The following is a 15,741-nucleotide window of genomic DNA, read 5'->3' as shown; positions in this document are numbered from 1 at the left end:
GGACTAGATGACTCTAAAATCACAGGACGCGATTCTTGAAAGCATTCTTGTTGTAGTGTTTCACGACGAAGAACTGCATCCACAACATTACACGTCAATTCAACGCCAGAGCCCAGAAGATAGCTCTCGACGAGTCCGGTTTTCTTTACAATACTTTGCGTGATGCATTAGAAAACGTTTCACTTGGTGCTCGGCGACAGCTGTGATTTCATCATGATGGCGCATCGCTACACTTTGGAATAAATGTAAATGTCGTGTGAATAGGGCCTCCCATCGGGTAGACCGTTCACCGGGTGCATGTATTTCGATTTGACGCCACTTCGGTGACTTGCACGTCGATGGGAATGAAATGATGATGATTAGGACAACACAGCACCCAGTCCCTGAGCGGAGAAAATCGGCGACCCAGCCGGGAATCGGACCCGAGCCCTTAGGATTGACATTCTGTCGCGCTGACCACTCAACAACAGGGGGTGGACACAATTTGGAATGAATGTGCATAACTACTTAAATGAAGCGTTTCCAGGGAAATGGATTGGTCGCGGTGATCCAACGTTCGGACCTTAATCCACTAGATTTTTAATTGCGGGGACCCCCATGGATGTATACGACCTAACAGGTCGTTTACAAATTTCGCTTTTTTCTTCCCGAATATTTCCAACTTGCAAATGTTGCTAAATGATTCCTGCCCATACAGGCTGCTAGTATAATTGGTATAATTGGGTAGGCTTCCTTGGCCAGAGTCATTTAACATAAAAGTAACAGGCAACTCACATCCCAACTCTGTCCTCCGTAGGCACCTACTATAATTAAGTTCACGCTCCTTCCGCTCCAAGTGACCAATCATAACTACGACCTATTAAAACTATGACGTAACGCCATGCTCAGTCAGCGGCAGTCACAAAATACAGGCGACTCCTCACAGATATAGCGCACAAGTAGACCCAAAAGAACGCCACTGTAACTGTGGTCGAAACGTTGGTTTCTCCAGTATAGCTTTTTACACTTCGACGCGGTACGACACTCGCAAGACTTTTACGTCAAACTGAGCTGCAGAAGCCTACGCAATTATCAATGAACACCTTGTTTCTAAAATCTGAGATGCAGTTAACTGAAAATCACTTTGCAGGTTCATACCAACTTACACTCTAAAAGTCGGTTACCAAGTTCTTGTGATGCAATAAAGAAATTATTGTCTTGATACACCTGTTTTCTGGTCGGGAAACAGATGTTTCTTAATGTGCATTGCATGTTGTGCGTCTTTCTCCCGGATTTTTTCAGGCAGGCGTCAATTTCTATTTCTTCATTTATGTCCGCAAAGTATCCCGAGTATTGCAAGGTTCTCGATGCTGTAAAATGCTGTATCTTGGCAATAATTTCTTTGTTGCATCACAGTAACAATTTCCTTTAAGGTACTCCGCAGTTTCGAAGCTGCATTTAGCTATTAGTAAACATGTTCTTGTAGAATTCCACATAGTCTCCAAACATGAGAATCCGCAGAAATTTATCCAAGACGGGGCAATATTCTAAAATATAGCTGGTTCTGTGAGTTTGAGAATTCATGGTGCCTCAGAAACTAAATTTAAAGGTAACTGCACAAAATCGTTTGCATCTCAAACGACTGACAGGTGTTCACTCAATGTTTACAGATAGGTTACTATGACACTGAAATGGTAAGAATGTTTCAGTAGTACATATTTTGATAGTATGAATATGAATATGGGTGACAGCATTTTGATTCAAAGCTCTGAAATTTCATCTTGTTTATGATTATATTTACGGTATTCAACGAGCTTTTCATAAGGAATATTTCAGTTCATAAGCAGGTAACATTAGGTTTTCTCTGAAAATGAATATATTGAAATAGGAAAAACTTAGAACGGTAAAAATTCTGTCGAACAGCATCAAAAACAATGAACAGAAATGCCAAATCAATACTCCTGAAACTGGAGAAACAAAGATTTACAGTTGTAGGCAGCCGCAAGACGCGCGGAAAATTCTGCGCTTTCTCGCTCTTTCTACTGTCCAAACAATTTCGTATCACTCGTTGCGAAGTAAAGGCGGTTGAAAATGAAAGTACATGACCGATAAAAGTGGACCGTATTTAGAGACTACACTGCGAAGCACATTTACAGATGCGTGCGCGCTGCTTGGCGTCACGGCCTGTTCCTGCCGTGCATTGTGTGGAGGGGCGGGCAGAAAAAGTTCTTACCTGCAGCGAATGTCCAGTCGCTGCTGCGCCCTTGTTGCGCGTTGCATCAATACAGAACATTAAGCACACCTCATTTATATATATTTTACAAATACAAATAATCACATGCAACACAAGTTACACCAAACAAACCAGGAAATAAGATGATTGAAGAAATTGTGTCCACTGTAAACAAAAGAAACACTTTAGTAATTTAATAGTTGTGTGCACTAGAGTCTATGTTTGCTGTGGAACAACACAGACCTTCGACAGTGGTCGTTTATAAGTTCCCGTTGCTGTTGAGCGCACTGAAAGAACTCGTACCGTACCATCAGGACCAGGATGTGTACCAACAATGACACCAGACCACCACACGAGGGGTGGCAAATTGTCTTCGTCGTGAAATTGCCTCGTCGTGAAATGAGTCTTCGAAGAGCACCAATGAAACCTTGGGAGGATAAAACAGTGACAAGCTCGATGTGTACTGCCTTTGTTACCATGCAAACGAACAAGGCAATGTAGACCTTTGTCCTAGTTTTGCTCTTCTTACCTCCATTGCTTACGTGTAGTGGCCCTCCATAGTCAACCACATAACTAAGAAAGGTCTGCTTCGCTCAACAGGCACTGAAGGAAGTTGTCCCATGAGCTGTGTTGCAGTGGTTGCCTTCAAGCGGTAGCAAGGAAGGCACTTGAGGATTGTTTGTCTGATTACAAATCTTCCTTTGGGTATCCTGTACCTTTGTCTGAGGCTTGTTAACGGCAGTTGAGATCCTTGCTGCATGCAACAAACGAAGATGCTCGGTCATGACTATTAATTTAGACGCTCAGGAGGAAATATCGTGGGGTGCTTCTGACTGTAAGAAACTTTTGATTGTTCCTATCAATCACCAACCCTTAACAACTGTTCCTCGTCCAGAAAGGGATGAAGTGGGTTCCGTTTGCTTTTCTTGGAGCTTGGTCGGCCATATTGTAATTCTTTAATTTCCTTGTAATAATCTTGCTGTTGCACCATACGAATGACTGCCTTCGATGCTGTGTGAAGTTCTCCTGCTGTTAGTTTCCACTATGCCTTTCAGAGGATTGGCACCTAAGATTGTTTGTATAACTCACATTAAGTATGGAACTTCAAGGCCTGAAGAAACTGACAAGTTGTAAATTCTCTGGAATATTATGTTAATAATAAGCTTCTAAAATTTATCAGTAAAATGAAAAAGCTTTCACTAATAAAGGTAATCTAAAACTGCTCTTAAAAGTATACAGTTCTCTTAATGTAGAATATTGAAACATTGAAACAAACATGCACTTCAGTACACATCTGGACTCTTTCCCATGGTATTTCTATTAAAGTTTTTTGGTTCTTACAACTGCAAGAGATTATTTCTTGTTATTTTATAAACCAAAATTTAAGTCAAATAATATTCTCTTCATATGGTCATTTTTATTTAAAATTGTATAGTATTCTGCAAGATGCACATGAAGTGCAGATACCAGAATCACAAAAACTTGCAGCAGCATATTTTTCATGTAGATATAAATGATTTTACTGTTACTTCAATGAAATCCTTCTCGTGTGCTAGATCAAATGTGGATAACGAGCATATATTTGTTTACAAACAGTATTCATTGATATTTCTTCGAGGTTAGCTCCTTCCAAAATTTCTTTGACATGCGCCTTTATTTCTTCATCTGTAGGTGGTGTTTTTGCCTTTTTCCATAGAGGTTCATCTTCAGATGAAGACGTGTCATCACTCTTACTAGAGGATTTCCGTTTTTTAGCTGAAGATTTCTTCTCAGGCTTTTTGTTTGGAGTCTTTTAGCATTAGCTTTCTAGAATGTCTATTTAGATTGGCTTCTGCGATCTTTCTTTGATTTTGACTCGTACTCTGAATCATCACTGCTAGCTTCTTCATCAGTTTCATCTTGTTTGTCTGCTGCTTTATCTTCCGATTTCGAAAGGTCGTGATCGTTGGATGTTTGAGCTGTAGAGGGCTCTGGTCTGGTGTCAGGAACAGGCGCACCAGAGCTTTTGGGTTCTAACAGAAATGTTAAAATTATCTTTACAAGCTCATCACGTTTTCATTTTTTCTCAATGTCTAAAATACAACAAATTGTTTTAAAAAGACTCACTTCCATCTTGCTCAGAATGTGTTTCTTCTTTCCTTACTGTTCTGACCCTTTGTCAATGTCAAACCCACAGAATTTTTGTATGTCGTTTCTCACAAGAGTGACCTTCCCAACTGTGTTCAACAGAACTCTTTGAAGCGGCTTTAGAGCATCAGCCTTGAATTTCTTGAGAAATGCCTCATTCTTGGTATTTCACCCAGCGGAGTTCCTTTGCCTTTTGGTATTTCAATTGCCTTCGTTTCTTTAGGCTCATTGAATTCTTCTTTGATTCCTTCCACTTTCTTTCTCTCTCTTGCATCTGATATTTCCGGGAATTGCTCCAGCAATGGATCTTTCTCATCCCTCGACTTGTCGTTAATTCCGTCAACATCCTCGTCATCCTCACCATCATCCTCTCTTCACTTCCTTCTTTTTTCCAGAATCTTTCGATCTGAATGTTACGATCAGTATTGCATGCAAGGCATCACAGCACTCTTCGAGTACTGGAATTAACTGAATGAGGAAATAATTTTCCTGACACATCCCAATCAAATGATGTTTCCTGTAAGGTTGGATGGTTATCCCTTTTCAGCTGACCAGGCTGCAATACATCAAAAAAGATCGATGCTCGAAGCAGAAGATCAATCTCCCCAGGTTTGTTAAATGATGGGTCAGCTAACCTTACGTGCTTAAGAAGCTGCCACGTGGAGCTTTCAAAGGCTGTTGTGGAGAGTGGCCATGTTATACACGGTAGTAATGCACAGACAGCATGTGTGCCATTATCAGCAACTCTTCAGGAAATTTACACACTGCAAACGTGCGACGACTCTACCTTTTGAACGTTGCTGATGCCACTCATTGCTGTCGGATGCCGACTGAGCTGTAGTCCCATCCGATCTGCTAAGCTTCTAGAGATGAAGTTTATTTGTGGGGCGCTGTCAAGAAGTGCCCTGCATTTGTACACCTTTCCATTTTTGTCGGCAATCTTCACAGGTACAGTAGATAACAATACTTCTGCACGCTGGTGGTTTCCTTTCACTGTGCAGTATGCTTGCTGTTGTACATTCCTTTCTCGGTTTCTACTGTCACTATTACTGGCTTGTTCCTTGTGCAATAATGTGTAGTGGTGGTTGTTACAAATACGGAAGTTGCCAGCACGGCATTCCTTCTGCCTATGATTCGAGTCCAGACAGTTGAAACAAAGTTTTTGTCTGTTCACGAAGTCTATTCTACTAGTAGTGTCGCTCTCTTTGATCTTAGGACACCTACTTAGAATATGCGTTGAGTTGCAGAACGCACAGACGGGAGCAGTCGCGAGAAATGCACGTCGAGAACTTAACCTTCTGCCTTAGTATGCTTCACGGCCCGCTGCTGGGTCTGGGGCAGCATTTTGTCGGGATGAATGCTCTAACGTCTAACAGCTGGTTTGTAGAAATGCCACCACATCTTTCAGACGAGGAAATGTGGTGTCAGCTGTTTTACATTCCCACTGTTTCCTCAGAGTCACACTAATGTAATCTAACAGAATGTACGAGGGCAATATTTCGTGCAATTGGATGACGACCTGCATTACCTCAATAACGTTCAGATTACCCATTAGAAGATTAATCAACATTCGTAAGTCCTTAGCAGATTCAATTCTGACGTTGGGTAGATTCAGAAGTTCTTTTAGAGGCAAATCAACAATTAACTTGGGATTGTTATACCTTTGAACAATCAAATCCCATGCAATCTTGACGTTACTTTCTGTAACCGGTAAGTTTTCAACCAGCTTACGAGGTTCAGCAGACACACATGACAATAAATAATAATATCGCTGGACATCAGTTAAGGCTTCATTGCTAATAATTAGTGCCTTAGAGGCATCGAAGAAATGCGTGAATTCTGGTATGTTACCATTGAATTTTGGTAGTGAAATTGCTGGGAGCTTTATTTCACGTGCACTGCATGAACTTGCAGACTTGGGTGGTAACACAACATCTGACTGGAGCAGTGTCGCTGTCTTTGGTTCTAAATCTAAGCACAAGTCTGCATCGTGAGATTCTTCTACATCGTTAATCCATAACTGAGTTTGGATGTCGTTTCATTCTTCCTCGCTCGTATTTAGCAGTGACTGCCTTACTTTAATGTCGTTGAGGTTGGATCCTCCACGAAAGCTATTAATAAACGTCGAGAGTCTAGTCACTCGCGACTTGATTGCTGCTCTTTTCTTAGTTAAATTTCGTTTCTCGACAGGATCCACGTTTCACGAGATTAGCGCAAAGGATAATAGATTAAGGAAATGGAGCCAGGCGGTACCTGTGGACCGCTGACTGGGCTGCAGCTGCTGGCGGAGGCGGCGACGGGCGGCGCTCACCGGTGCACCGGTGCCGCGTGGTCGGGACTGGACTGCTCGGCTGCGTCACGGCGTCTGCTCGCTGGAGGTGCGCTTCACAGCCCGACCCTCGCGGCGTTTCTGCCTTCGAGAGCTCTGGTGCGGACGTCGGTCACTATAGTCTGTCGGTAAACTGAAGAGCGCGCGCGCGAGTCCCCACTCTCCCTACCCAGCTACGTCACAGGGCGCTTCTAGAGGCTGTTCCACAACGTAGTACCGGCCCTGCCGCGGCGCGCGCTTTAAATTTGTGACGACGCCGTGTACAGATGCGTCCCGTCTGCGTTTATTTTTAGACAAATGCGTTAAGATTATAAGGAAAACAAAAGACGATAGCTTCTTCCGAAACACAACATTATATAGTAGATAATATTAACATAAGAACGGAAGTCAGGATTCTACTACAAACATAGAACCGAATGCCTATTCATATGAATGTATGTTCATCTATTCGTAAGACGAACCAGATATAGTGCAATCAGTCTGTAGAATTTAAGGCTTGCTCTTGCTTTGTGTTTCTACTAAAAGGTAGAAGTTTTCTCTGAAGGGTTGCATTAAAACTTAACAATTCTTGCAACACGAAGAGTGTTTAAAAAGTAACCAGAAATTTATAATTACGTGTGTTGTATTAGTTCGATTCGCATTGCTTTTTTTGTCATTGTCTTCGCAAAAATGTCTGAAAAGTATTTCCAGGTACATCCCATTTCACGCAATGTCTTGTGTAAAACATCTTTCTGCAACGAAAATGTATTTTTCGTTTCACGCCAGTGAGTAATTTCCGTAATGTGGGAATTATTTTTTGGTTTATGTAAAAGTTCTCCATCGTTTGTCGAATGACCGATTTTGTGAAACTGTCTATATCGATGGGTTTCCTCCCTAAATTATTAGTTTTCTTCGCTGCGATTCCAGTAAACCATGCGCCTTGTTTTCGCGTTCCTTCCTTATGCGTCATATTTTGGCGAGGCTGACGTTTGCATAAACTGCAACCCTTTGATTGGGACTGGTAATATTAGCCAACAATTTTTTTTTTTTTTTTTGTGCAGCCTCCTTAACACGAGCTGTAATAACGTTACGGGCGATCGAACGCTCGTTCTGTGCAAATATCTCCTTCAAATTCTGCACATTTTCTTGCAATTTAGGGCGATTATTCATCACTTCCGGATACTGAAGTGTATCAGTGAGTACACAAAGTCAACTGACTGAGATTGGCAACCAAGATCCCACGAACAGAACCGACGTATATCACTGCACTCCGAACTACACCGCTAGACAGGTAACTGGCAACTGATTTTGGGCTGCCCTGTAGGCCAGTGGCAGGGTTCTTCCGGGAAAGACCACTTCCCCCACCAAAAGCGCTGCTCGCTCTTGAGTTTACAGACAGACTATACTGACGCTCGAGAGAAATGCAGGACGTATGCCAATCTCGAAGAATCACACAGAAAGACAAGATAACCGGATACTCGTAATTGGCGGTACGTGCAAATCAAAGCACCTAACTTTTGTGCGAGACACAGTTACAGACGCGCGCGCGCTGCTCGGCGGTGACGGCCCGTCTCCCCTGTCCCGGCCAGCTCGGCCTTGCATTGTGTGGACGGGCGTGCAGAAAAAATTCTTACCTGCAGCGAGTGTCCGGTCGCGGCTGTGCCCTTGTGGCACGCTGCACCAATATAGAACAACACTCGCCTTAGACACAGCATCTACTGCAATTATTTTAGAATTCAGCTTTTCGTTGGTAAAGCATCAGTTTAAAATTTCGATCAAGTCTCAATACCTCCTTTTAAAGCTAAAACATGCCAATACTTTCAAAGTTTCAAAATGTACGGTTTTCACGATCATGCAATACCATTGGGCACATCACTTTCGAATACAGTATGTATCCGACTTTTATTTTTGAAGTTATTTGGAGTTGCTTCGCCACAGCATGATATAAACAGAGTGATTCGGGATCAATGTCACGTAATTTGTGAGGTTACTCTATACTTGAAACTGAACCGAAAACGTCCTATGAACATGTGTCCGATTTTCAGTCGCCACGGAAGTGGAGCAATTTGAAGGCCACACACATCCACGAATGGACATAAGTGTGAATATTGCTTACCAAAATGCGGTGTAGGCGTTGTGGTGGGCAGAATAATGGTGGGACCGATCCATCCTACAAGAGCTGTATGGGTTCTCCGTCAGATGGCAGCACTGTGACGAGGCACCAACTGCAAGTGAACCCAGTGCATAATCGTGGGTTGTATAAGTGAGTAGCTGTGAGGCCGTGGGGGTGTCGCAAGCGAGCGTTACTTAAGTGATTAGGTGCACTGTGTGCATGAATACTAAAATGCCGCTAAGTTCACCCACGTGGGAGATGCACAGATGATGTTTATATGCAGATACTGTAATGGCAGTGCCCGTGTGGCTGTGATAGAATACCAGAGACGTGTACTTGATTGACGAAACCCCTGTGCCAAAGTATTTCTCACCCAGTGCTGCAATGGATGTTTTTCAATTTTTTGTAACATGAGGGCTGTTCGGAAAGTAATGTCCGATTGGTCACGAAATGGAAACCACTGTGAAAATGAACGGTTAGCTATACTTTCAAACTATTTCTCTACGTAATCACCACCTCGACTTAGAAATCTGTCATAGCGCCGTACCAAATTTCCAGTACCCTCGTCGTAGGAGTCAGCCGCCTATCCTTTCCGCCAATTCTCTACCCTTGCCTACAGCTCGTTCTCTGTGACAGATGTTGTCTTCACAGCCAACTGTTCATGTGAGCAGAGAAGAAACTCAGGGTAAGCCAACTGCGGACTGTATTGTGCGTAATAAAACACTTCCCATCGATAACGCTGCAGGAGTGTCTTCATGGCCCTTGCAGAGTGCCGCGGAGAATTGTCACGAAGAAGGAAACGACGACAGTTACGTGGGGTGCACGACGTCAGGCGAAATCCCTAGCCGGGCCGTCATACTTGGCGGGAGGCACTCTTTTCTAGGTATCTTTATGCGCTCACTGTGCGTTCAGAACTGAAAAGAGCGGCGTGACACGACCGACGATGAGACCTTACTTTCCGAATAGCCCTCATATATACAATTCCCATTCTGATTTACAAATACTGTATTTCTACAAAGCTAAATGGCAAAATGAGCTATCTGTTTTATTATTAATATAAGTGCTTTATTCTGATTGTCAAAGTATTTCATAAAATTTAATAAATCATGTAATCAAATTGTTAACGAGAAAAACAATGAAAATTCACGTAACTAATGATAAACTCACATTATGAAATGTAAAAGGAATTATAAAAATTTATCTTAAGTTGAAATACACAAGGAAACCATTGTTATTTCTTTGAGACATCATGAATGACCAATTTTCAGGTAGAAAACACGTTTGTAGATGATACTAAATAGTAGTTTAACTGACATGGCTCCAGCAACAGTAAAACGCCTCCTGATTGGCACCAACAAGCCCTGTGACATAAGATGTTACCTCTTGTGTGGGGTGTCGTGGACCCGATGATCGAAGCAATGTATTTTGGATATGAATATATGCTAAAAATGTCGCTTTGACTAGGTATGAACTAAAAGTTATTAGGCTAAAACTTGTGTTTTATGCCCAGTCTCATTTCACTGCCAAAGATATTTTAAGTCTGAAAATGTGAACAAAGGGGGCGGGGGGGGGAAGAGATACACAGATAGATAGACAGAGAGACAGATAGATAAGAGAGAGAGAGAGAGAGAGAGAGAGAGAGAGAGAGAGAGAGAGAGAGAGAGAGAGTGAGAAGAGGGAGGGAGGGAGGTAGGGTCAAGTATTTTATGTGTTATTAAAAGATATAGTTGAAAACAAGACACGGCAATCAAACATAATTTATGGCGGCTTCTACTTCTTTGTACACAGCTTATCTACAAGTAGTAATAGGGACGCAAATTTGAAATATCCTACATGATGCAAAGTGAAATAACAACAATAAAAACAAATTATGCCCTGAATAGCATATTACTATCTAATCTAGAAACTCTGAGGAGTGTCTAAATTTTGTAGTATTCACTTGCGACTTGAACGGAATGTTGTCTTCAACACGACAGACCTACACTGAAGCACCAAAGAAACTGGCATAGGGATGCGTACTCCAATACGGAGATATGTAAACAAGCAGAAGACGGCGCTGCAGTCGGCAATGCCTATATAGGACAAAAGGTGCCTGGCACAGTTTTAGATCAGTTACTGCTGCTACAAAGGCGGGTTATCCAGATTTAAGAAACTTGTGACGTGGTGCGATAGTCGGCGGAAGAGGGACGGGACACAGCATCTCCGAGGCAGTGATGAAGTGGGGATTCTCCAGTAAGACCATTTCACGAGTGTACCGTGAATATCAGGAATCTGGTAAAATATCGTATCTGCAACATCACTGCAGCCGGAAAAAGATCCAGCAAGAATGGGACCAACGACGACTGGAGATAATCGTTCAACGTGACAGAAGTCCAACCCTTCTGCAAACTGCCGCAGATTTCAGTGCTGGGCCATCAACAAGTATCAGCGTGCGAACCAGTCAACGAAACCTCGTCAATACGGGCTTTCGGAGCTGAAGATCCCATCGTGTACCCTCGATGACACCACGGCACAAAGATTTACGCCTCGCCTGGGACCGTCAACACCGACATTGGACTGTTGATGACTGGAAACAGATTGCCTCGTCGGACGAGTCTCGTTTCAAATTGTTTCGAGCGGATGGATGTGTACGCGTAGGGTAGACAACCTCATGAATCCATGGACTCTGCATGTCAGCAGGGGAATGTTCAAGATGGTGGAGGTTCTGTAACTTTGTGGGGCGTGTGCAGGTGGAGTGGTATGGGACCCCTGATGTGTCTAGATACAAGTCTGAAAGGTGACACATACGTAAGCATCCTGTCTGATCATGTGCATCCATTCGTGTCCATTGTGCATTCCGACGGACTTGGTCAATTCCAGCAGGACAATGCGACACTCCACACGTCCAGAATTGCTACGGAGAGGCTTCAGGAACGGGAGTTTAAACAGTTCCGCTGGCCACCAAACTCCCTAGTCATAAACATTATGGGATATATCTGGGATGCCTTGCAGCGTGCTGTTCAGGAGAGATCTCCACCCCATCGTATTATTATGGATTTATGGACAGCCCTGCAGGATTCATGGTGTCATTTCCCTCCAGCACTACTTCAGACATTGGTCGAGTCCATGCCACGTCGTTTTGCGACTCTTCTGCGTGCTCGAGGGGGGCCCTGCACGGTAATAGGCAGGTGTAACAGTTTCTTTGGCCCTTCAGTGTACATTGACAATGCAAAACATTGTGACCAACGCCAGAATGAATACTGCTTGTGGTCATGTGGGCACATGATGCGCTCAGGAAAGTATGAAAGCCGAGCAGAGAAGAACTGGGAACCATTCTAGCGACAATATGAGCCTCAAATGGGAACGTCCACTGACATAAGGTACTATGACGAACGGCATATTGTTGTGGCCTTGTTCTCCGACCAGTCCGGCAACGGCGAAGCTGGTCGTCTGCTCGAGTGCCACTGTCGTGAGCATCTGAAGGACGGTGAAACAACACGTAGATGACGAGACTAGAGACGTCCACGCCTAAACACAGAATGTGGAGGAGAGAGGCTTGTCCAATGTGTGAAGCAGGATACGTAGTTATTTGTGGCAGGAACAAGTGTTCTAGAGCACGCTGTTGAGCGCACGATGTTGAACATGGCGCTCCACATCGACGACCCCTGCGTGTCCCCACGATGACTCAAGGACATGTCTCGTTTCGATTAAAGTCGACACAGGATCGTCGCGATGTGAGACTTGTCAAATTCATGCCAAGCAGAATTGCTTCTCTACTGCGTTTTTAAGGTGAACGAACACGCTATGAAGCAGGAGCTCGTGTATACGTAAGTATAAGTAAAGTGGGATAGGGGAGCTAGATAAAAATGCTGCCACAGCAGGGGACTCTGAGCCACCTCCGTGGCCGAGGTCGCGTGGCTCTCGACCTGGGGAGACGCTAGTTCGAAACCGTGGTTTCTCATGGTGATCCGTCCACTGGGCAGGAATTTTAAGCTTGGCGGCCACCTACACCACAAACATTATACCACACCCCACACCCACGCAATAGGGATACTATTACATATATTGTAATGGAGTATGTTGAAATAAAAGGAGGGGACTCGCTTAAGCTGTGAATGTTACTTGAGAACATTTCACTTTTGCCATTCGCACAGTAACAAATTATTTTCACGAATGAGAGGCTGCATATGAATTATTCGATGAATTATTTAAACTAGTTTCCCATTTGTCATCTACGCATAACAGTTGCTATACAACGACTACAAGTGTCCAAGTAAGTTCTGTTTCGGAACACCATGCCTGGTAGGCGTCTCTGTTGCTCAGCAGTTTTCGCAGACGTAAGACCCATGTTCATTGTCCAATACAGCCCAGATCTTTAGTAGCACAAAAACAAGAAACGATCGGAAGAGCAAAGTCCTCTAATATTTGTAATACTGTGTTTCGCCGAAGAATGAAGCAGTCATAAAATGAGAAGTAAATATCTGGTAGTAAATGGCGCCACGGAGTTTTCTTCTATTATATTTAGATAACTTAAAAGCAGCAGAGTTCGCCCCTCTTCGAAAGCCCAAAATTTCTAGAACGTTACGTGTGTCATGGCTGTGCCAGTATGAGACCGTGGTGGAACTAATAAGGTCGAGGGAGACCCTCACATAATTGCTCTGTCGGAAGTAGAGAGCAGGCCTCAATATTTTATCTGTCTGTGAAAGCCAACAGTGTTATGGTGTGATTCAAAACCACGTGTTTTCAGTTTTGCAGTCATTCTTTTCCTTGTACTGATGACAGTTCTGAACTTTAAACGTAAGTACTGTTCTCAGAAATCCTTGTATGAAAGCTGGAGAAACTTCAAGGCGACTCTGATATTTCTGCAACGGACTAACGTTCTCTTTGCATAATCTCACGATGTTATGTCTAATCTGAATACAAAATGTACTCGTGGAAACAGTTCTGTGAAGTTCTGCGACTTCTTTTGCAGCCTCCACTGTCGAAAGTGACCCGGAATTCAACGAATAATTCCACAGTAATAACTGAGGCCGAAGCAGTATCCGATGATACAATGTAGCCGAATTTCTTTTCACATTGTCGCAGAGACAGTAGTCGCTTTTGCTAACAGATGGCGGCACTGTGTGGCGGTCATATGACGAGGTTGGCGTCTCCGGCGACAGAGCGCGCCGCGTTCGCCACCGCGAAGGGCCAGTGGCGCAGCGGCATGCGGTCGAGGCGGCCGTCGAGCAGCAGCACCAGGTCGTCCAGGAAGCGGGCGTCCAGCAGCTCCCCCCGCACCCGCCGCGCTTCCTCCAGCAGGCCGGCGACTCGCTGCTCCTCCGTCTGCAACAGCGTGCGTTCCCTGAATTCATCCAAAGCGCGAAAGTCTGCCACATATTTGAAATTCTGTTGTCTTGGCTGTATTTTCATCCCTCTCACGTCACATACGTCGGGGGTGGGCTGAGGTAAAATCGGAACGATTTAAAATGTGTCAAAGTAATTTGGAAACTTAAAAAAGTGTTAAAATTGCATGTGGTTCGTAAGTACGGTTGCCAGATCCAGTTTGCAGAAAATCGAGACTTAGGGAGTAGTGCCTCAATCAATTGGCGTGATAGGGACACTGAAAAAAAAAAAAAAAAAAAAAAACGGGCGTCAATTATCAGTCATTAGACGGTAAGTACACTGGGTGGATAAAAATATGGACACATCACAAAAACCACACATTCTCATACCTAATGTGGTGAAGGAAACCCGTTGACATTCAAAACAGTTTCCAGTCGTCTCAGAATGGATAAATACAGAGCCTGTATGATTTTCTTTTCAAGGGAATATTGTACCATTCTGCCTGCAAAATAGTGGCAAATTCAGGTAATGATGTTGAGGGTAGAGAACGATCTCGCACCCTTCTTTCCAAAGTAGACCACAAAGGCTCAGTAATATTGAGATCTGGTGATTAGTGGCCAGGGAAGTTGAGACAGTTCATCCTCGTGCTCGTTAAATCGGTCCTGGATGTTGCGAACTCTATGCAAATGGGCCCTGTCGTCTCGAAACACAGATTCAACAGTACGGAACAAACGTTGTACAGTGGTACGGCCCTGACAAGCCGAAATATAATCCTAGGCAGTAATGTGATCTTACCGAATAAACAAGGAGCCATGGTATACCATGATATGATTGCCCAAGTCATCACCTAACTTCCAAATTTCACAGAAGTCCTCCTCTTTAACTTGCAAGATTATCTCTCGTGGAAGAAAATATATTGCGGAGATATGGATTAACCAAATGTTTACAGAATGAATTTTTATTCTGCAGAACCGCGCGGGATTAGCCGAGTGGTCTAAGACGCTGCAGTCATGGACTGTGCGGCTGGTCCCGGCGGAGGTTCGAGTTCTCCCTCGGGCAAGGGTGTGTGTGTTTGTCCTTAGGATAATTTAGGTTAAGTAGTGTGTAAGCGTAGGGACTGATTACCTTAGCAGTTAAGTCCCATAAGATTTCACAAATTTATTCTACAGCGGAGTGTGCGCTGGTATGGAAGGCAGGAAATGAGACAAGGTGCTAGAGGAAGTAAGGCTGTGAGGACAGGTATCTCAGCCGGTAGAGCACATGCTCAACAAAAGCAAAGGTCCCAAGTTCGAGTTCTGGCCCTTCAGTTTTAGTCTTCCAGGTAGTTTCATATCAGTGCACACTCAACTGCAGAGTGAAACTTCATTCTGGAAGTAGACAGAATCATTTGAACCCCCTGATATACAGGGAAGTTCTGCCTTGCCTGGAGAACACGGACGTTGCTTTCTTTCACCTTGTACTGTAACTTAAGTGCAAGTATTCTGAGTTCGCGTCTAGTCTGTAACCGCTACACTGTTGCCGATGTGTCACATCTTAGGTTCCTGACAGAATACGCAAATACTGAGATTGGCATCTAGAACTACTGTAATTAAATATGGATGAAAAAATTGGCCTACGAAATACAGTATCGAAAGTAAAACTGAAGTTAGTGACAGGATAAAGTGTAAGAAAATACCA

General features: G+C 43.7%; 1 pseudogene; it reads right to left on the bottom strand.

The window, feature by feature from the left end:
- Positions 1-4,027: 4,027 nt before the first annotated feature.
- Positions 4,028-14,151, bottom strand: LOC126088495 (protein DEK-like; annotated as a pseudogene).
- Between the last annotated feature and the right edge of the window lie 1,590 nt (positions 14,152-15,741).

This window comes from Schistocerca cancellata, chromosome 6 (assembly GCF_023864275.1).
Source record: "Schistocerca cancellata isolate TAMUIC-IGC-003103 chromosome 6, iqSchCanc2.1, whole genome shotgun sequence".
Taxonomy (NCBI): Eukaryota; Metazoa; Arthropoda; class Insecta; order Orthoptera; family Acrididae; genus Schistocerca; species Schistocerca cancellata.
The sequence above is the reverse complement of the archived record's forward strand: the minus strand, read 5'-3'. Positions and strand labels throughout refer to the sequence as shown.